At 45.2% G+C, this 21,731-nt stretch overlaps 2 long non-coding RNA genes across 3 annotated transcripts; one reads left to right on the forward strand and one right to left on the reverse strand.

Annotated features, from left to right (window-relative positions):
* Nucleotides 1-3,576: 3,576 nt before the first annotated feature.
* Nucleotides 3,577-7,916, forward strand: LOC113968754. Its single transcript, XR_003534642.1, has 3 exons — nucleotides 3,577-3,686; nucleotides 5,436-5,562; nucleotides 7,819-7,916. It is a non-coding gene; the product is annotated as an uncharacterized LOC113968754 (long non-coding RNA).
* Nucleotides 7,861-19,071, reverse strand: LOC113968753. Of its 2 annotated transcripts, none has more exons than XR_003534641.1 (3): nucleotides 18,908-19,071; nucleotides 18,644-18,772; nucleotides 7,861-7,941 (listed from the first exon to the last, which is right to left on the reverse strand). It is a non-coding gene; the product is annotated as an uncharacterized LOC113968753 (long non-coding RNA). The 2 variants fall into 2 exon arrangements; XR_003534640.1 differs by lacking the exon at nucleotides 7,861-7,941 and adding an exon at nucleotides 17,302-17,352.
* Between the last annotated feature and the right edge of the window lie 2,660 nt (nucleotides 19,072-21,731).

The following is a 21,731-nucleotide window of genomic DNA, read 5'->3' on the forward strand; positions in this document are numbered from 1 at the left end:
CATGTCCTCAGTGCTATTAAATGCTCTAGGAAAGCATCCAGACTTCCAGAACTCATTTTTTTGTGTGTGTGCATATAGTTTTGGAGAAGAAGAGGGCAAATCAGGGAAAGGAAAATTTTTAGGCATTAAACACTTTCATGAAAAAAAAGTCAAAAAGACAATATTTTAGATAATGTTACAATAGCCTCATCGAAGTTAGGTCTGGAACCTACAATTTCTAATACTAATAAGCACACAGGTACACCCCTGCACTGGGAGAAGTAATTTCTTTAGTTAGTAGCTAAAGGTTATATCTCTAGTGGCATCCACCCTAGGGAATGATTTCCAGCCTCCCAGGACAGGTAGTACAGAACATCTCATGCTGACACCACCCAGGGCTATCTTGGCTCTAGAGCAGAGCGACCATGCCCACAATGTGTGGCACTTGGCCTTGTGGCCATAAGACATAATAGTTGCTTCTGTGTGCGCTTGAGGTCACCATGCCTAAAATAATTTGAGTTGTGTGGCAGCCCAGGAAGGCAATGATTTTACTGCCTGACACTCAGGGTTGTGCTGCATGTCCTGCAGAAGGAGGGGGTGGTGGCAGGGTACAGCCAAAGAGCACAAGGTCTGGGATGGCTTGGAAGGACTGGAAGGGGCAGATGGAAGCCAAATGTCACAGTGCTGAGCTGCCTTCTGGGAGCAGTCCTGCAGGTCTTCTTTTGGTGGGGTCTAGCTGGTTCACCTTAACACCAGACATGGAAATGGGCTTGGAAGCTGAGATGTCTGGCAGTGTAGGCACATTTACTGCAGGCTGTCACCCCCCCTGAGCAGGCAAACCATTAGAGAGTCAGAGACCCACAGTCTCCGAATGCAACAACTCAAGCCGTGTATTTTGAAGGAAGGAGAGAATGGAAGTTTCCAAGTGTATCTGTATAGCATATCTGAAAAGTAATAATTGTATGGCACTGCATTCCCTGGAGTGCTGGTAACGTCATACCTTCCCTTGGTGCCAAGGAAATTTAGACACAGCCCAAGGAGAAAACTGCAATTCTAGTGGAAAAAGTGCTGACATCTGCCAAGTCCCTGAAGCTCACCACACTGGGAGGGTATGGAGACAGCAGGTGGGAGATCTATAGCCTAAAGGAGAGCCCCTGTTGCCAGCACCTTCCTATTGGGTACCAAGGGCTCTAAAGTCAAGACAATGTTCAGCCTTGTTTTCCATGATCCTGTAATGGTGGAAAAGGCTCACGAGTGCTGTCCCACAGATGAAGGCACTTGTACATGAGATGGGCAGTGGCAACCCTCGGTATACATGCTCTTAGTTATGTGAAAGGCAGTTTGGCACCTTGGCTCATAACGGCGGCTGTGAGCTGATCAGCAATAAATTATTAGATTGATGTACCTCAACTGTGACCTTGAGTCTTCAGGAAAAATAGTCTTCATAATTGTGATCTCTGGACTGTTGTGGTATGCAGATCCCAGAAGGCAAGTCTGGTTTACTCTGGCTCTTAGCAAATGAGGATCTGCGTCACAAAACCCATTATCACAGTTGGCATTAACCAGCAATCATCTTACCAATTATCTCTGCAAAAATACCCCGTTGAAATGGCCCAGGCAAGCCAGAAGACCCCTTTACCTTAAATAGCGACCTGTGGGTCCTGTCCTGACAGCAATTTTATCCTGAGAGAATTCACTTTCACTACCCACAACCCTGCACCCTGGCACTCTCACCTGGCATATCTGACTGGGGTGGACCAAGGAGTATTCCAAAAATGGAACTTTTACATCCCCCGCAGGGGTACAAAGCACAGTGCAAACGGCATGACTCAGATGCTGCCTGGAACATGTAATGAGGATATTAAACTAGATCATCATTTTATAGGTTACTTTATTTTTAATTGGGAAAAAAAAAAAGAAAACACACAAGCCAACCAACCTACATATTTGGCCTTCAGATAAATTTTTTGTTTTACGTGACAGCTTTTTCCTCTACTTAAAAATTTGCATAAATACTGTCAAGACAGGACACGCATGGTAAAGAATATGCAAAAGCCCGAGCTAAGCCCAGCTGCCTGCCTCTCCCACTGCACTTTGCCAGGACAGCAGAAATCAGTGGGGCTAGTACAGAGAGCAATCTCCTCGTCTGCATGTCACTAGGCCAGGGACTTGGTCCTGCTGGCACACAGCCTTCCCTTCAGTGAGCCCTTCAGTGACAGACCCCAAACAGAGAGCCTGGTTCCATTTCACTCAGCCCTTTTCCTGCATAGTCACTGTGATGGTGGGAGGGGAGTTGCTTATTTTCCTGTGGAAACTGAGAACAAGAAGCTTCAATGTGACCTCCCCTGCCAAGAGGGGAGAGCAGAGGCAACACAGGCAGGAAGGGCAAGGATGCTGGAAGGAAGGTGTCAACATGAGGTTGTGTTTACCCACACAAGGGCACCCTGCATGATTTCACACAGATTTAATTCAGCTCGTGCAAACTCCCGTGCCGATACTTACTTGTGGTTCAGGGAGGTTTATCTCTGCTAACAGGATTAGGAAAGGTTTAAGCTAAACCAAAAGAGAAGAATGCACACAAGTGCACTCACAGCTTTGAAAACAAACAAATACTGAACAAATCTGCCTTTAGACATGGCCAAAGCAACCAGAGCTCCATTCCCAGCAGCCCTTCACACAGAGAGCATGTTGTCTAATGACATCCTCTTTGCTGCTTTTCCTGCTGCACCCCTACCTTACCACCCACTCAGTACAGAAAATCGCTGCACTTTACACCTACATGCTGCTTAATAACTTACATCAGTCCAGAATTTGGCCCAAGTAGCCACACTGGCTTATGAAGAGGTGTGCAAAACAGCTAAGCAAATTTTTTTTGTCCCTTTAAGAGGGCAGTGGGCAGCAGAGTGTGCCTGTGCTGTAAGAGCCTGGCATTGTGCTGCAGCAGAAAGAGCCAAAGGCAAAGCAGAGGGAGGCTCCAGCTGCTACCCCGCATTCAGCACAGGGAAGCCATTGCTCAAACCAGGCACCACCAAGGCTTCCAAAAATCCCTACTGGTGGGAAAACACCTATTTAAACAGTCATTTTATACTGATAACACTGGCACAGGTTAATTGAAAGGGCATTTGCTGCCTGTCCGAGTAATACTGCTACCATCTGTACTGAGCTCTGCAGCGATTCAGCTGGAGGTACAATGTAACCCAGCAGGGAAAGCAAAGTTTATTGCATCCTCCTGGAAGGGCAGGGTGGATCTCCATCTGCAGGGCGTGGTTGCTTTGAGGTGGAATTTGGTTGGGACTTCGGTGTAATAGCAGGAGTCCCGTGATGTTCATTCTGGAAAGGTGAGGATGTTGGGTTTACATTTTTTCCAAAAGGTTAGGAGTTGTGGTGAGCCTAATCATCCTGGCATGTCAGCCTGTGCTACCTAGGGGGAAGAGCACCACCTTCTGAATTACCAAGTCAAATTGACTGTAGCAATCAACTTCTCCTTCTAAGTCCCCTTCCAAAAACAAACAGGCCCAACCCTGCTTAACTTATGAGATCATAGCCCAAGGCAGTGGAGCTCTCTGGGCCATCACTGCCTCACCCATCATCTACAAACATCAGTTGGGCAGGGATGGTATAGATCTCTCCCAGATTTTACATACACAGCGATCTCTGACCAATGACATTAGCCCACTAGAAAGTGCCTGCAGCAGCTCTCCAAGGTGGTAGGTAACCAACAGAGCCATGGAAATAAGGACAAAGCAGAAGAGTTGTCAGGAAAATGTACTGTGCAGATCTCTAACCTCTCCTGGCTGGCTCAGAGTGAAAACCTCTTGCCCAAACTGGTGCTTGTCATTCAAAGATGCCTTTCATGAACCTTGCCACAACCAAGGCTTTGCTGCTCAGCTCTACTCCAAGCAGCATATTCATCTCCTCATCATCACTTCAGAACCCATTTGCATTGTTAAAAGAAATTGGTTTTCCCTTGATATCTTCAAATCAAAGCTGCCTGAGCTAGAGATCTTTCTTTCATTAAGGCATGTTACTATCCTTAATGAGTTTCTCAAATGCATAATCCATACCTTACACTTCATAAATCACGAAGTCTTATTGTCCTACAATCCAGGCCTGGCTGAACACTGAAGTAAAAAGTTCTCATTGAGTTTTTCTTGAATGTGGCCTTTTCATAGCATTGGTTCTCTGACATCAATGCAGAAACCTTCACCACTGCTTACAGAATTAACTTTATTGACCCACGCTTTACACGTGACAAAACAGAGGTCTGACAATCTTCAGAGGTTCATGAAAGGTCAGACTGTGACTCTGCCCCTGAGCTGGTACCAGAAGGTCTGAACTCTGGACCCAAAACAGCTCTATAACCACTATCTACCAATTTCACTATCTACCTATTTGTTGCTTTGCAACACAAAGAACCATGAAACACAGAAAGACTAGGTGAAAAATAACTATTAATCTTCTCCTAGACAGGGCAAAAGTGTTGTAGCTGGTACATCTGATAAACATTTCATAAGTTGCATCATCTTGGGTGTTCTTCTTGACAGCCTCGTTCTTAGAAATTAGTTCCATTCAATAGTTTCACAAAGAAAATCAAATTAATTAATTGACAATATGTATACTACTCCTGCAGGCAAAAAAGCTGAGAAAAGCTGACATTATACAGAATAGAAGATCAGAATTCAAAATTATCTTGATAATCTGCAGAAATTGGGGAGGGGGAAAGTTTAATTTAGTAAAAATCAGTACAACATACTGTAATTGTAGAGGCATCCTTCCTCCCTCCTCAACATGGGTAAGTTCTCGACTGGTGGATTGCCTCTAGCCTCAGACTCACCCTTCAAAAAAGATGTGGACAGGTTGCAGAGTCCATGGAAAAGCAGAAGGTTGGGATACATGATCTCCAGCAACCACATGAGCTGGGGTGTTTAGGCAAGGGGAGAGCTGGTTAAAAGGGAGCAAGAAGAACATCTTCAACTGTGTAAAGGCCATGCAAAAACTGCATTAACATTAGGGCTTCCAATCAGTCCTCCTTCAGCGGCTGTATGATAAAGTTACTTTTGATTCCTGGACCCATCTCTGTAACAACTGTATGATTTATGGTTAAGAAGGAAGCTTGAAATATAGTTTAAGGGTAATCTACAGGTTAAAAAAGTTGAAGTTAAAAAAAACTCTGAAAAAAGTTTGTCTTATGTCATGATTTGACTTGTGCTGAATGAGAAGATCCAGAATTTTTGATCACAATTTGGCAATGCTCACTTACTTCCCTAAAGGGTTTTTGAATGGAACCAGCATTGTATCAACCATGTTACCTCTTACCACTGTCTGTTTTCACTGACATGGGTATCTTGAGCCTGATGCAGCTTTCCAAAGCACCCAGGCTGCACAGGGACATGGAGTCCCTCTATTATATTGCAGCTTAGCACCAAACTCTTCCGTATCTTCTTATCTTTCTGCAGAACTTTCTAAAACTCAATCTGATGTGCTCTGCACTGACTTACGTAGGTCTTGCAGTGCTCCTCACCTCTCAGATTTCATTCTCTGTGCCCTGCAAACATCAACATCCAGACTACGTTTTCCCTCCAGGTATGAGCTTGGCTTTCTCTCAGAGTAGTCTCATTTTCCTACCTAGATGCACACTTGCATTTCCTTAATCAAGAGCATGAACTTCCATTAAATAGGAGAGTCTGAATGACAAGTGTTAGAATAATTTTTTTAACCTATCTCATTCAGTAGGCGCCTTACTTCCCTGCAGACCGGGCACCGCCTCCACCCTACTCAAAAAGCTGTGCCCTTACTGACACCAGCATCTCATTTCTATCCTCATTTTCAGCTCCTTGTAGACAACAGAAAAAATAGCAACTTGTGCGGATCACATCTAAAACCACGTGCATAAGTTCAAAGATAATTAGCCTTTTAGTTGTTAAATGCTGTGCAAAGCACACATTTAACAGCTAAAACTGATTTTAATCTTTGCTTAATTCTTTTGCCAGAGAGTCCCATTCATAGTGAGGCAGCTGTCTAAATATCTTGGCCCCTTGGGGTGAGGAGACAGTGGAGCCTCTTGCAATGCTCGTGGGTGACCCCAGTTGGCTTCTTGCACTGAGAACTGCTTCCAAATCAGTTGGGTCAGAGGATGCTTGTGTGGCTAGACCTCTAAAGAGATGATTTATCTGTGAAGTGCAAAAATTCTCTCTTTCCTCAGTTCGGGTAGTCAGTCTTGAACTTGTAACAGAAATTTGGGTAGTGAGAGTGGCCAGATTAATAACAAGTAATGGCCATATTAGTGAGGAAGTACATGGATTTAGGCCCCATTGCCTTCATGCTGACCAGGCATGAAACAACCAGTCACTGCATCCTTTGCCCCATGTAACATTTTCCCCCTTGACTCAAAAAGGCCCTGAACAGCCAGAGGGCAACTGCAAACAGTGGGACAGTCACAGAACTGTTGTACCCAAAATGCAAGACTGATATGTTTTCTTTCATAACACCTATGAGTGCCTGCTTGTAATTAAACTCCCCCAAAAAATTAAATAGAATATTTTTTTAATCATCTCAAATTTCCTTCTGCAGAATGTGAGTAGACATTAGTGCTTTCTACAGCTAGGCAGTGTACACACATCCACACAAAGGGATGACACAAAAAATTATTGAATCTGCTCTCTGCAACAGGCAGTACCATACACCAAGGTTTATTTACCTCAGTGCCTTAATATTTTCCAGTATTTAGGGAACCAAGACAGTACTGTGTAATCAGATGATTACCCCTGCAAATGGGATATGTAATGTACTGCGATGGGAAGGAGCTGAACAAAGGAATTTGCCTACGTGTGCAGTGTGATTATATTTTTAGTATTAAAATGCCTTTTTTTAATTATTTTTCTATCTTAGCTTGACCAGTTTCTCTGTTATTGGCCCTCAGGTTCTAAAATATAGGGAGTGGCATAAAAATTGCATTATTTTCAATATGTTCCTGACAGCTAATCAGGCAAGGCTCTCCATTACAATCACTTTCCTCCATCAGACTCTTGGAGACCAAGGTCTTGTATGAGGAACAGAGATGAGAACTGTGAAGCATAGCTGGGAGAGGACACAAATTGCAAGAGACATTTGGAAAGCAAACAGTCACCACAAGAGAAGATTTTCCCTTCAGGCATATGTTCAGCCAGTCTAAATTGCCAGTCAGTCCCTCTGCCAAATATTTCCCAGTGGGTGGCTCTCAGTGGCCCCCTGCTCAGCACCATACTTCAGTCCCAGGTCTCCTCAGAGACATGGTGCCAACTGGGAAAACTGAGGGCTTAGAAGTTCAAATGCCCTACAAATGGCAGGGAGTGTTATTTAGCTATCACTTACCTAGGCTGTACAGTTAGCTGATACACTGCACAGCATGTTTAAGTGGGAAAGCTCTAGGCAGAGGAGCATTACAGTTAGCCATGAAAATTATCATGAAGAAATAGCTTTTTTATTTTCTACCAGGTTCCCTATAAACCCAGTATATCCAGATCTAAAAGAGTGTTAATTCACACAAGAATGATAAAAGACTGATCTTGAATAAAGAGCCAACAGGACTCAGGAATCACACCTAAGAAATTACAGAAAGACTTGTCTAGAAACTGGGATATAAAAAATAACAACAAATCTATTTGGGATCCTTCAGGCTTGTCTGCAAGCCTTACAGTCACCTTCATAAGAGTTCACACCCACACTATGATTATACAAGCCCTCTTCCATTGCAAAATCAAACAAAACCCACAGTCTATCACAAGACAGGTAATAAAAATATGAGTGAGAGCTGTGCTCCCCAAATTGTCACTATTCCCAATTTGATATACCTTTTCCCAGCTTGATCATCCAGGAAATTCTACTCTTTCCTTCTGGAGTGAGGTTGATGGTTGCTGAAGGCCTCCTACAGCTCACCAATGGGCTCAGCATTTGCAGGATACAGCTTCAGATCAATGTTCTCGGCTGGATGGATAAAAATACAAATAAATCAAACCACAACCAAAAAAAGCCTCTGGCAACCCAGAAGAAAGCTTATAGTCATTATATTCATCTGCAGGATGTGAACTTTCCATGTCCTTACGGATTTCTCTTATTAAGCAATCATCAAGCACTGATAGGAACTTTTTGCAGGAAATGGGAGTACAATGTGTTTGTAAGAAAAACACCAATAGAGCAGGCAGCCAGTATAAGCCACTTGACATTTCAGGAAATTAAGTTATATTGTGGTCCCAGCTTATAAGTTCAGCAAGACCCATGAGAGAACTCTTTGGAGACCTGCTGTGCTTTCATTTCAATAGTGATGGGCACACTGGCTCATTGAGGGCAGTGGCCGCGTGTGCTCTGTCACAGCCGTCCTGCTGCCCTTCCTCTCTCCCGGCAGCTCCTACGCTGCTCAGAGTCTGCATGCCCCAGCCAGCTTTGTCCTTTAGATGCTGAGCATGCTGTTCTGGGAGTGCAAAAAAAAAAAGAGGACTTGGAAGGTCAAAAAAATCCAGTGAAAACAATAATAGAGTTTCAGAGAAAGCCTCAGACCTCTGTCAGGCAGAGCCGAATGTATTTTTGGGATGCCAAGTTCAAAGCCCAAAGCATCTTACCCCTAGATGACAGATCACTTGGGGGTTGCAGGTATTACAAGTACAAACTGGAGATCCAGGGTCAGGCACTGAAGCTCACAGGGAACAGATTTATAGGCTGGTTTTGTCCACATCATTGCCAAGAGGGCAGAAAATAGGAGGTTGAGCAATAGCAGTACATGGGCCAGCTGTGTGGGATGTGGAGAGACACCCATCCTGGAATGGAGAGAACAGCCACCAAGCTGGTGTTGTTCAGCCATATTCCTGGTGGAATTCCTGCTGATAGACATGGGGGGAGAAGACAGTGAGCCACCTTGTAGAGATATATCTTCTTTTCCTAAGACTAGCTTGAAGCTGGCTGGGGAAGCTGTGAGCTGCCACCCGTGAGCCTGTGTCCCAATAGCCTCTCACCTGCTAAGGTGGCAAGAGAAAGACAGCTATAGCAGGCACAACACACCCTTCCTTTGTGAGGAGGACAGAGAAGAGGGACATCTGGAATCTGCTGGGGACTGTATTCAGGCAGCCCCTTTCTCAGGGGAGTGCCACATATGCTCTGCTGGTCGAAATTTGCCTTAAGAGACCAAGGGCTGCAGAGGTGCAAACACAACTCTGGTCCCCAAGGCTCTTGGAGGCTCTCCACATTTTCACATCCAAAAAGCTTGGTCGGTCTTGGAAAGCTTGCAGGATTGCAGCCAGGACCACTACAATTCCCAGTCAAAGGTACCTCCAAGGTGTCACATAGGAAACTGCTTTCTCCTCCTGTTAATTTGGTGTGGGCTTAGGGTCTCTCAGCCCACTGAAGTGATCAGTGCTTGCAGTATGTGGCTTTGGACTGTTTTGGGAAGGGCAGCTGCCCCACTACTACCCTGTGTACAGAGTTGGGCTAAGGGCAGCTTTCATACCCAGCTCAACCTTCAGCTCTGCTCTGTGACCTCAGGCATGCAGATAAAACAGAGCCCTGAGGAGATGTAAAGATCTATTTGAAATCACCCAGCTGAGCAAGAGAGGATCAAGAAGTAATCAGTGCCTCTCAGTCCCCATCCTCCCCACACAGCCCTACTCCTAAAAGAGGAGCAGTCAGGGACGAATCAAACCCAGCACACTCTGCCCATTGAACACTTACAAGACTGTAAAACAACCCAGCTACAGACCAGCCTAGTAAAGAAACAGAACCCTTTGTGGAAGAGCCATTGAGAATTCCATCATATTCTGACCCCAGTAGCATCTACTCCATCATTTGCAATGGGATCATATAGGGAACTGAGATTAGCTAAGTTAGTTAGAGCATGGTGCTAATAACACCGAGGTTGTGGGTTCAATCCCCATATGGCCCATTCACTTAAGAGTTGGGCTTGATGACCCTTGTGGGTCCCTTCCAATTCAAAATATTCTGCAATTCTATGAAAATCATGTGAAGGTAAAATAATTAAAACACTAATGCTGCAAGTATTCACCTCCATAAAGGTGTGGAAACCTTCAAGTTTCCTTTTCATTATACGGATGAGATCCTGCTTTTCACTGGCACAATAGAAAATAGCCACAAAAATTCCACACACACAGCATCAGACCCCGCGACCAGCCTCAACACGCAGAGCGTCAGTAATAAAACACACCCCTGCAGGGATTTAGCACTTTGGCTTGTGCTCAGCTGGGGGACTTGGGCAGGACTTTCACTCTTCAGACTTAAAAAAATATTAATTATAATCAGGTCTGTCATTATTTCAACCCCCGCACTCCCCCTTGCCTGTTAGCAAATGGAAAAGGAGCTGTGTGCTGATGGGATTGTGGGTTGCATGAACAAGATGGGGCTCTGTGTGTGTGTGTACTGCTTTTGCCCTGGAAATCAAACAGCAGCTTTAGCAAGGGCATCCTGGGAAGGGCCCTCAGGTGCCAAAAGAGAAATTCAGGGAAACATTCTTTTATTAAAACAATTACAACAGCTGCTGCAGGTACTTCCTTATGCACACATCCAGGCACCCCTCCTTCCTGTCCATTGCACACATTCCCTCTGCCACAGATGCTCTTGCACAACCAGATGACAAAGTAGTTTTCAACTTAAATCTATGCAGGACCCACGGCCCTTCTCTTACCAACCTGCCATACCTCCCTGGTGCATTTGTCCTCCTCACCCCTGTCCTACCCAATGAACATCCTGCCTTCTCCTATCCTCTCAGAAGAGTCTCTGAAGTGCACACTCGAGTGAGGTTTTGCTCTGGCACCAAGAGAGACATTGCAGCCAAGAGGGCTAGAGGCTAGAGAGTGCACAGGGTCTGAAATGACCAGATAAGGCAGGGACTTCTCAGGGATTCCTGAAATTATCTCCTTTCTTATAGAGTATCTTACTCCATTTCTAATTGTCTCTTTCCATGAATTGCAGTGGTGGTGTCCTGCAGCACTCACTGATCAATGGTTAAGTGAGGGGTAATGCACCAAAGTTTGAGAATTAGCTCTTTGCCAAACACCTTTGCGCTCATTCATATGCATGGAAAAATAAAACATCCACCTCCCCATAGAAGTTTGCAAGGCTGTTTCCACAACACCTGGAAACTTTCTCCCCCAGGGTCCTGGTTAGACTAGTTGCAAGGTGCCATTCCTGATTTTCCACTACACCCTTCCATTGCACTGTCACATTCTCCTTTCAGCTCTACTCCACCCACATGTCTGAGCTATCCTGTTTTGGCCTTTCATAGGGTATCTAGCCTCAAAGCTTGACAGGGTCTCCTTGTTAGCTGCCTGTGTAACCTACCAACATGGGGCTGTGATCCACATCTAAAGGCTTCAAGAGGGAAACTGCAAACCCATGATACCAAGGGCCATGCAATTATTCTGTCTCTCATTGGAAAGCCTGCAAAGAGGCAGGAAAATGCAAACACATTGGTGTATCTCCCTTCTTTTACACATACTCCTCTCCTTTACAGTTTACCTGCATTGCAAATGGAGTTTGGGAAGAGCATGGGACTCCAGGCAGGACCACTGAGCAGGCCAGGCCATCCCTGGATATGCTGCATGGAGCCATACCTCTATGTTTCCCACAGCTGGCTGCAGGGCTTAATCTGTAAATTGATCCAGATGGACAATTACAAGAAAGATTAGGCTCCAACACATGATGGAGGGACGACTACAGACACACAGCACTGGAGAGTGGTAGAAGACCCATAGCCTAAGACTGCTGGCTTCATTTTCACCTTCAGTGTTGCTGCCGTTCACACTTTGACCTGGCTGTGCACCCTGCCACGGTCAAACAGGTAGCAGATGTTGCTCTTCAGGTCTGTTAGCATAACATCTTTGCTCTGTGCAGGTGTTGGCAACCACACTTACCTACAAAGCAGGGCAAAATCCAGCCCAGCCTGGAGAGCACCGCTCTAAGGTGATCACTGGAGGCTACATTTCACCTGGCAGGCACCACCCTGCAATGGGGCACTGTGGTACTACAGCATGTATGGCAAACACCATCTTGCTCAAGGAAGGTGCTTACTTTTGTTATGCTCTGTAGCTGGTCCATCTACGATAATGGTTTGCTCCTGTTTCCACCAACTCTTTGTTCATTTTGGGAACAATAGGAGAAGCAACACATCATCATGCTCCAGGAAATTTCCATTTACCTTAGGGCAGGATGACCTCTCTCTTCACACAGATACCAGCAGGCTCTAATACCAGAAACAGAAGGACAATCTGATCAAGACCCAGGTTGATTAGCAAGAAATTTGGATTTTAAGCACTTTCTAGTTAGACTTGCTTGGGACAAACCATTGCAACTTGCTGTGCCTCAGCTTCTTCATATGAAAATCGGAGGGATATAAGACTTCTGAAGCTCCAAAAAATCTAAAAGGGACAAGGGTTAAATGTCTGCCAATAAACTCCCCACTTGCCTCAACAGTATCTGTCCAAATGCAACAGATATCCAGCTAGCCTTGGTAAAAAAGAGGTCAGTAAGCAGACAGAAAACCTTTTGACCTGCAAGGCAGACGTTGTTCTGTCAGTGGAGGCTTGCAAAACACTTGAGCACCTTTAACAACAGCACTTCAGCTCTGAGATTTGAACAAGGGTAAAAGCATATGCAGTGGGCTCATAGTGGGATGCATAAAGGTCTCCCAGAAACATGACATCTAGATGGGAAAAGCGTTAATGTCTGAGAAATGCTTCTGTAGGGGCAGAAAATTGGATGAAGCAGTGAAAGATGTAGCTCAGCAGCTCAGCCTATTGCCCAAAATAACCAGGTGGTGGCATGTGGGATCCTCCCCCACCAAGCCCCCCAGCAAATGCACCAGCAATCCCAGCGTGTGTTCACCCTGTCATCAGCTTTGCTGGGCATTAATGGTGGACAGCACCCCACCCTGAGAAAACATGGGGCATTCTTGGCACTTTGCACTGCAGGCAAGGTCATCAGACACGATGACGAATTCTTTGCCTGCCATATCCACAGAGGTATGCAGGGGAATACGATCCTGCCCTGAGCAAGTGCCAAGTTTGATTAGGGCTAATCAGTCCAAGATCCTTCCTGTGAGGATCTTGCAAGGAGGGGATTACTGGCTACCCAGAACAAACCCAGAGACAGGAACATGAAGGCTTGTGGGGAGTTTGGCCAAGACTCCCAAACATATAAAGCAGAATGTCAGAGCCCATGAGAACAGGCAATCTTTCTTTTAGAAAGTACAATGGAAAGTGGCACTTCTCCCAGTGCCCTACAACCCAGCATGCATAAGCCACCACAAATGGACATGGCAGAGCCTTCCAGGCATCCCTTGCAACTTGTCACTGACTTGGCCCTTGGAACACAGAAACTCTGGCCTTTTCCGAAATGATCCGCCTGACACAAGGCTCAAATAGTTGGCTGAGCAGAGCAGGGATCCACCCACATTCCCCTTCAGACACCCTCTGTGGAACCTTGACTGGGTCCTGTCTTCTCTACTCTCTGCTTCAGTTTCCATTGAGGACAACGGCCCTTTCTCACTTCAACAGAGAGCTGTGCCTAATGCATTAACACTGAAAGGACACCTCGGTATCATGGTGATGGCCTTAGCCCACCACAGCCAGCTCTGGGGCAAACATTTCACGAAGATTTCCCTCCTTTTGCTCTGCAGGAGCACAGCACTGCCATCACAGATGCCTTGCAGGTCTGCTGAGGCCCACAGGACTCCAGAGGAGTCAGGAGGGCAGAGCCAAGTCAATGTACAAGGTCTCCATGGTTCTTCTGTACCTCCACCAGCCCTAGGAAGTGGGAGTTCCACCTTGGCAAAGATGCCTACAAAATGACAGCTCAATTCCAAATTATATTTATTTTTCCCTACATGCAAAATGCATATCAGTTCTTATATGTTGTCTTTTTTCTCTCTGTGATGGAAACTCACCCTCCTTCAGCCAGCAAACAACAAAGGAAAATACAGAAACAGCAAACATTAAGAAAATCCTGTCCTAAAGCCTCCCCCCACACACATTTTCCCCACCACCATCTGTTTTGCAAATGGAACAAACTAAACAAGCTCCCGGTAGCTAAATTCCTTGCATCTCAGAAAGCACATGGATCCATGTGCCAATGTAAACAATCTCATGGATAGTTTACATCAAACAAGTGAACTAATTTCATCATAAACAAAGGAACAACAAATTGGTTCAAAGCCTGCCATAGTACATTCTATGGAAACATCCTCCAGCAAAGACAGAAGTAAAATAACCATAGTGGGACTTTCAACACACACCCAGCCTGGCACCCTCACCTTCAAAGCAGTGTAGGAAGTACAAACCAACTCTTCCTACAGCTCTTCTATACATTACAGAAGAACTAGCTTCCTGCTATCACTGCAGGTTTAGCTGGAAGTCTGATGCAAAAGGTAGCAAAGATCATCCATTCTAAAGATCATCCATTCTAAAGATCAATACAGGGAGAAGGGATGATGTGGCTCTGTTGGCTGGGTGCATGGGAGAACTGGTTTTGGGCTGGTTGAGAGCTGCATCAGGTGCAGGAAGCCATAGTAACTCAGTGTCCATGCACCCATTCACAGTAACGTGATGATGCAGTGATGGTGAAAAAAGAAGGGAAAGAATTGTGCTTTCTTCACATGGAGCTTCCTTTTTCCTTGGGCTCATGTGCATGTATTAAATTCTGGGACATGAACAAGCGTCCAACAACCCAACCTAAAACTGATCCTCAGCCAAAGCAAATCACCAACCTGAGAGAGTGATTTGAGAGCTGAGGAGGGAAAGATGGGCTCCCACTTCCATACAAGACTGGAACTGGCCTGGCTTTGTTTCCTGAATCTCCTTTGGGAAGAGTCCTAGAGCCACAGCTCCAGCTGGAGTCTCAGATTTGGCTAGGTGTAGGCTGAGGACATCCCCACTTAGACTAGAAGTCCCACCTGGAGTTTGATTTCAGGGGCTCAAGACTGAAGGTCCACTCATAAGCCACCAAACTCAGCTCTTTTTATAAAGAGTGTCCTAGGTGTCAATGTGTCCTGGGTGAATTCAGATGAAACCCCAAGCTTACACTGAAGAAAGAGTACTCAGATAGACTTTTCCATCAGTGGAGAAACAGATTCTAATGAAACCTGTGCAATTTTCCCAAAGAGGCAGCACTATGCAGCTTGAACTCAGCAGCTCCTGCCAGAGCCCAAAGCTGGAGATTCATCCAGTCACCCATTAACTGCCTCTAGTATCACCTTCTTTCAAGTCATCCATGCTCACAGCATGTTTCAACTACCAGGACCTATAAAAAGGTGCTTTTTGATCCAGGCTATAAAGAGTTGCAACCTAAATGCATGTCCCAGAGCATTCCCTCACCCATGTCACTGCCAGGAGTGCAAAAGGTGCCTCCCTTGGAGCAGAAGCAGCGGCTGGTGGCACTTCCCCATGGATCAGTACTGCGCCTTACAAAAGCTGCTACCAAGAAAAAAAAATCCAACTGAAAAATCCCTCCCTATAATCACTTCAAAGCACATTGATTTGGAATCAAAACCAGCAAACAGATTACTCTCAGATGACCCAGCTCCTGCAGAGACCCATGGAAATCCGCACAGCACCCCAAGGCGAGTGCAGAGACTTGGGAAACAGTCTGAATCCCAGGGGCCTTGCTAAGTATCACAGACAATTCTCTTTGGTACCAGCTACAGCAAGAGATCAGGGAAGATGACAAATTAAAGAAGGGCAATAGAAAAAAATATTTTTTTCCTCTCATTACACACTCCTGGAGGTGGCATACTGTGGAGAGCAACTGAATCAAGCAAATGCATTCCAATGTTTTAGACCTATTGATTATTTGATGGCCTCCTATTAAATCAGTAGCTTTAAAAGCTCTTATGTAAAGGACATAGCTGAAATAGATAGAGCTCAAGTTTGGATACAGTTTGTGCTGAAGTAAATAAAAAAGTAAGTCCATGGATAAGAACAGAATTAAAGTGGATACAATGAGTATACAAAAAATACTGAAATCAGCTTACAGATTTAATACATTCTGCTGACAGTAGTGGTGGGGGAGGTTGTTTATTTAATCCAGAGAGTTTTTGGGCATAGAGAAAAACAGAAGTCGGGAAGGCTAAATGTACTATTGCTAGATCCCACTGCAATTTGAGGTTTGCCTCTCCATTTCTATGGTTTGGAACACTTGCTTCTGAAGGCAAAGTTCAAATGAATATTGCCCAGGTGGCACTGTGCAGTCCCCACTTTGCTAATGTTCATGCTGGAACAGACAATAAATTGGCAAAACTAGTTTAGAGGGCAGTCAGGGGAGGGATGGAAGCAGCACACGGTTGCCTTGGAGTTACCCAGGTTTATCTACACATCATGCTGTACGCTCCCTGGTTCTCATAATTAAAGTGTCTAGACAGGAGATGATGCTGGTGAAGTAGCAAGTAAAAAAGGTTTTGCAGAGCTTTTCACAGGAGTCCAGCTAAAGCACAATGACAGACACAAGAGATGCAGAACCCAATTGAGATTGGAGCAAATTTTGACCTGAGTAACGGTCCTTTCATAACCCTTCATGTCCCAAAAGAACTGCTAAATCAAAGCACTCAGGAGGGCTCAGATCTTTTGAACCAGCATCAGATTAGAGGTTTCTGCAAAAGTAATTCCAGCTGTATCTCAGCTTCATCCAGATGCTGGCATTTAGCAGCCTCAACTTGTGTAAACCAGCCTCACTCCACTGAAGTCAACAACAATTGACACCAGCTGAGAATCTGGCTCTCCGTGTGGTTTAAATATAGTCTAAAGAAAGAGAACTTACAGAAGGATTGCCCAATTCCTCATGTCCATTTCCCCCTTGGGCTAGGACTGAACAAGATTATTTTTTTCTTTATAATTTAGCTCCAGTTATTTTTAACAATAACATTATGAGCTCGCATTTATTATAGCACCTTCCACCCTCCAGGAGCTAGGCTGCCTTTCAGGCTTTACTAAGAATCACAGAGAGAGATGGGCACAGCACCAGGATGAAGCCACCTCTGGATGCAAGAAAGCAGATGCTCAGCATGCACAGAAGCCTGGCCACAAACACGAAAAATCATTGGGGGTACTAAGACAATTCAGCTTCAGCACTGCAAGAGTGAGCCCCAGACATTTGCACAAAGAAGCAATCCAAGGAATAGTTTCAAATCCTTCCTTAAGCTGGCCATGAGATGGACATGATGTTTTTACAGCCATGCAGGGTGTCACGATGGCCCTACATGGCACAGCACAAGGCCAGATTACCACACATACTGCTGGGGAAAGGCAAGCACGAGTGACCTTTGAGAAAGAAAGAGTAGCTGGATCACTCCAACTGTGACAAACCAGGGGTCTTTGGCGTTCCCGCATCTCTTTGGCTCAAATGTCCCTGCAAAATCAAGGGATAAGGCTCTGAAGACAGTTACATGGTAATCTCTGTGTGCAGAATTACCAGGCTGTGATTCTCCAAAACTCCAGCCACCTCATAGTGACACGTATATTGACTGCTAACCAAGGCAGGGAGGTCACTGGTTTCAGAAAGCTCAAAGGTCTGACATCCCTGACCAACTCTTTTTCAATATGGGAGAGAAACTCAGAAAGAAGAACAGCAAAAATAAGTTGTCTCATGGGCTTAAATCCGTGTTGTTGTGCTAGAGGTAGTAACACCAAGTTTTGTCAACAGTGCTATTGTCCATTTTATCTGGAATCAGACTAGGAAACTAGTCAGATGCTACCGTGTGGGAACAGCTCGGAAACAATATCTTCCAGACAGTCCCCCTCAAGCTACCACAAAGCAATGGAAATGCACCAAGTAAAAGCTGTGGCCACCACTCAAATGCTCCATCAAAGACATGAACTCTGGCCTCTTTAAAAAAAAAGAAAAAGAAAAAAAGAGAAAAAGAAAACCAATACAAACAAAAAAAACCCCACCCCAGATCCATTAATGAAAAATAAAGCACAAGGCAAGGGGCGATGAAAACAAATAAAACTAAGGCTGTAAAATGCCTGGCATGTAAGATGTGCTGAAACTTGCTGCTGACAGCAGCTTGAGCAGACATTCACATGCAGCCGTTCATAAGATGCACAGTAATTACCTTCTCTAGGAGGCTGTATTATGATGATTTCTTTAAGCAGAGCACAATATCTCTAGCAACAGGATATAATTACAGCAAAGAATATGCATCTTAACCTCTTTCCACCCCCCCAGCCGGCTCAGGGAAAGGATCTGGGAGCCGGGGACTCTGTGGGGAGGGTGAAAGTAGTTTACCCTGTGCTACTGCCCTCGTTACCTAGAGCCAGGCACGCTTTTGATGGGAGCTTGTGGTGGCATTGCTCTCGCAGGAACCTGATCTCTCTCCCCCTCAGCTTAGGGTGAAACACTCCCAACACTGCAGGACATTGACAGAGCTGGCAGCAGCCACCAGGCCACCGAAGGAGTTCGGCACAGTCAGCCTGCTCTGGGCTGACACCTCGGTGGTAAATAAATAAATACCAAAAACAAACAGGCGAGGGAATGACTCAGAACTGGAACATGCTGGCAACACCGTGAGGCGGCAGGACTTCCCACCTCCAGACTGGGACCGTGATGGCCCCAAATACCCCACTGCAGAGTCCCTCTGGAGCTAGTGTGCCCTGAAAAAAAAAAAGCCAAGGCTCCCAGATAAGGGCTGGCACCATACCCAGCATGGGTCATGTTATCTTCAGAGGATGGATGCCACTTCCTGGTGATTACTTGGCTCACCTGCAGCAGCCGAAATGCCAGAGTTGGTCCTGTCAGCTGGCTGTTCTGCTCCACTTCCACAGCCCTCCTGCAGAGAGGCACAGGAAATCCTATTGCTACAGCTGTTGGATTAACTCATATAGAGTCCAGAAGTAGAGAAAGATCCAGGCAATGACAGAGCCCCAACATCTGTGCGCTCAGTTGAGGGACTTCCAGTACTCACTTCTCTGAATTCCTCTGGAATGGTGAAGTGGCCAACACAGTCAATGGTGGTCAGTGAGATTTGCTGTGCTGGAGAGGAGCTCAGTGTGGTGAAGTCCCATTTGCAGACCAGCAGGTAGGAGGCTGTGAGCACCACAACATGCTTCTTTTAATTATTTCAGTCATCAGTCCTAGGGGGAAAAAGCACAGGGTTAACCCCCATCCCCATGCCTCTCCCCCCAAAACCAAAAATGCAGTGCTAGGCCCTAGGCTCTGTTGATGCTAGCCCACACACTGATTATCTGAAAATCAACCTTGGAGCTCAACCTTCATTTTCCAAAAGCAGCCAAAGTAGCAGTGCTCAGTGGCTTGGGCTCTCCATGCCAGATACTGAGAGCAGAGACTCTGGGAAGCTTTCAGAGCCCTTTTTTGAGATCCAGACAGGTTTCCATTCCAAGGTAGAGGATGTTTTTTGTAGATGAGAGACTGGAAATCTTCTTTTTCTAATATGAAACCACTAAAAGAATAGCCAACATTTTCCTCACTGGTCTGGAAATTGCGTTACAAGTGAGAGTCTGCCTGGTGCAAGTTTGCAAGCTGTGATATCAGTAGGAGAATTTCCCTTCCCATTTACAAAAGGAAATGAATTTTGCATCCACCGGATGGCAGTGTGGGGAGAGCAATCATATTAGTCATAGTATTATTGTTTTTCTTTTAAGCCTCTCAAAAGTCATTGCAGACACAGCAATTCATTGCTTATTAAGATCTCCCTGCATTACAACCAGGGGAAAAAAAAAAAACTAGGTCTCATTAATAAACCATCTTCTAGGATCTCTATAAGAAGGCAGACTTTGATTAGCCAAGATCATTCGATAAATGATTTGGCTTGTCTGACAGAGGGAAATGATTGATTGGAAAGAGTATGCTTTAAATAGTTCACTCTTTATAATAAAAGCAAAGGCTTTAGATAGAAATACAAATAGTAAAAAGGCAGTATTTCTGCTTCAAGAGAAGATAACTCCATGTACCAGGCTGTCAGGTGCTGGCAGCACACACAGAGTTCACTTCAGAGTTCTGACTACAGGACTGAATTATTCTAAGCCTAAAACGGCAACATCTTCTGCAGTTTGTCTTGCCAAAACATTTCAATGAACAGGAAAGTCTGTTCTACTCTCAGACATGGCAGGACATTAGTTATCAATCGCAGAGAGCAAATCTTTGTTTTCTGCATAGCATAAAACTCTGAGTAATGAAGCTGAATGTTAAAATCCAGGTAAATAATACTACTGAAATCTGTCGTATCACCAAGACGATTGTCCCAGAGTAATAAACAGTGGAAAACCAGGAGAAAACAGAGCTTGGGAAGCCAAGCCACTGGCCATCCTATTTCCACTAGAGGGCAATAGCAAACAAGAGACAAAAAGCTGGAGGCAAGAAGTCGATTGCGAGGAACTGGTAAAAAATGGTCAAGTTGTGTTTCCCGAGGCAGGAGCCGCAGCTGCCCGGTGCTCCCCGGTCCCGGCCCCGGTGGCGCCGCACCTCTCCCGCAGCCCCCGGCTCGCCGGCCCCGGAGCAGCAGCAGGTACCGCCTGCCCTCGGCTCCGGGCTTGGGTTTGTCGAATTAGTCAGTGGAAAATATTCACAGATGGTTTTGGTCTAGAAAACAGCCACAAGTAAAAGAAGTACTTTCAGCGGGATGCATTTAAGCATCATCAAATAGGTGGTCAGATGCCGCTCTGAGCAGATGATTGATCCAACCTAACACATCATTCAGTTCCAGATGTTGTAGAGAGCAAGAAAGGGAGATGGAAAGACTTCAACAGCCTGATCTATTTGGGTTACTGAATGGAAGGTTTGGAGGTGATTTGATCTAAATCTACTAACGTTTCTCAGTGGGGGACTGTCAGAGATCCTAAAGGACTTCATGAATCTAGCAAACAAAACTATAACTAGATACAGAAGCTCAAAGTAAAAGCTGGATAAAATCAAACTGGAAATAGTACAAACTTTAAAAAATTAAAACTTGCAATAATGCCATTAGTTTATCAGTTGAACAAATCATGTAGGGGAGAGTTTTATTCTCCACCCTTGGAGCTCTTAAAACAAGATTTGCTGTCTTCCTGAAATATGTGCTGTAGCTTAACAGTGAATTATTAGCCTTGATGCAGACATTACAGGTACAGATCTCATCTGAATGAGGCAGAAGGTGAGACTAGATTAGCAGCATGGTCTCTTCGTGTAATTATAGTCTACAAATATCAAGGTTCTTGTTGCAGAGAATTGTCTTTCAGCTGCAGGGGCTGACTCCCACCTTTGCAAACCCACTTCACAGTCTGTGTCGACACAGCTGACAGCAGCTCCAAGAGCTCTGTCACACAAGGAGCAAAGGTGGCCTTCAGCTAATGGGGCAGCTTCTGTTGCCCAGTCATTACCTGTCTCTACAAAGAAAAAGAACATGAGCTTAAATAAACTGTTCTCTACACCAAACTGTCCAGGGACAACACAGGCCATTCTGTACCCCAGTTGAAGCATTCATTCCTGGGCTGTGGTACCAGCTGAGAAGAGACTTTGGCAAGAACTAGTACGTGAGAGTGACAGAGGTGTGGGCCAGTTTCAGTGTTTTGAGCCTCCAGAGATGTTAGTCACACAAAGGTCATGTAGCACAGAAAGTAACGTCTGCAATGCCTACCCTTTCTCTTCCCAGTTCCAAGCCACAGAGATCTTCGGTGAAAGGAAAGGAATTTATAGTGGATACAGCTCCCTGGGAGTTGCATGTTGCTCAGACAGCCAGAGACCTGTGATTCAAGTATCCAAAAGCATCATACCACTGAAACACCCCCAGCCTC

Source organism: Neopelma chrysocephalum, unplaced genomic scaffold (assembly GCF_003984885.1).
Source record: "Neopelma chrysocephalum unplaced genomic scaffold, ASM398488v2 Primary Assembly neopelma1_69, whole genome shotgun sequence".
Taxonomy (NCBI): Eukaryota; Metazoa; Chordata; class Aves; order Passeriformes; family Pipridae; genus Neopelma; species Neopelma chrysocephalum.